At 49.7% G+C, this 979-nt stretch overlaps 1 long non-coding RNA gene across 1 annotated transcript; it reads right to left on the bottom strand.

The window, feature by feature from the left end:
- Positions 1 to 415: 415 nt before the first annotated feature.
- Positions 416 to 562, bottom strand: LOC128492434 (uncharacterized). Its single transcript, XR_008354092.1, has 2 exons — positions 506 to 562; positions 416 to 464 (listed from the first exon to the last, which is right to left on the bottom strand). It is a non-coding gene; the product is annotated as an uncharacterized LOC128492434 (long non-coding RNA).
- Between the last annotated feature and the right edge of the window lie 417 nt (positions 563 to 979).

Raw genomic sequence — 979 nt, 5'->3', positions numbered from 1 at the left:
CGCTTTGCTGTCCTTTTCCCATCTTGCATTAGACCAACAGTCAGTGGAATACACAAATCCCAGAGTCTTTAATCGCTCCCTCTGCAGTATGCAATCAAGTAATTACCAGCAGGTCATAGCGACAAAATGCTTGTCTTTTGCAGGTTTCACAGCTATGCAATACTTTTACCCAGCAAATAGAAACCTCATGTCCGGATCATCAAGGCCATCCTCCATAAGCATATGTATGTGAGCCAGCAATACACAAGGGCACATCCCATGCAACAGTCTTTGCAGAGTTTCCACTCAATCCTCCTGGTTAAGCTGTAATCACTTCTGGCACATCCACTGCAGCTTGGTAGCTTCAGGCCGCACAACACTTGGGGTTCCTGGATCCGGTGTAGCGCTCATCACCAGCATCCACTCAGTTGTTCACTTGGTTCCTGCTTTCTGCCCACAGACCATAGCAGTGCTTTGCCCGCATTCTCCACCATATGTGACAAACCCTATAGCATGAGGGCCATACATGTCACTTTTTAGGGGTCCTAAGCACAGTCCTCTAGGGCAATCAGAGTCAGGAACACCAGTGTTTAATAAAACAGCGCTTTATTTTAACCGCTTAAACACCAAAACCAAATCATAAAACAAAAACCTAGCTCCCAATTGGAGCCCTCTCTAACTAAACTACGCTGGTGCAGACTGACCAGCCTAATCACCCACTATCTCAACCTCCCAGCCAGACCCAGCTACGCCAGGCTCTGGAAAACCTCCCCCAGACAGCACACACAATGTCCAGGCAGGTATTGCCTCACTTGGCTCAGGGATGATCTTGTTCAGGGCCTCTCCTTGCCCTGGGAGCACAGGGAACTTCCTCTTCCCCCAACAGTCTCCCTGAGTATCAGGCTCCAGGGGTTTTTAATGTCCAGCACCTGTGCCTGATGCCGGCCCCATAGGAATCCCGGACCGGATCCTGTGGACTTCTTGCCTCCTGTAAAACCCG

This window comes from Spea bombifrons, chromosome 4 (assembly GCF_027358695.1).
Source record: "Spea bombifrons isolate aSpeBom1 chromosome 4, aSpeBom1.2.pri, whole genome shotgun sequence".
Lineage (NCBI taxonomy): Eukaryota > Metazoa > Chordata > Amphibia > Anura > Pelobatidae > Spea > Spea bombifrons.
The sequence above is the reverse complement of the archived record's forward strand: the minus strand, read 5'-3'. Positions and strand labels throughout refer to the sequence as shown.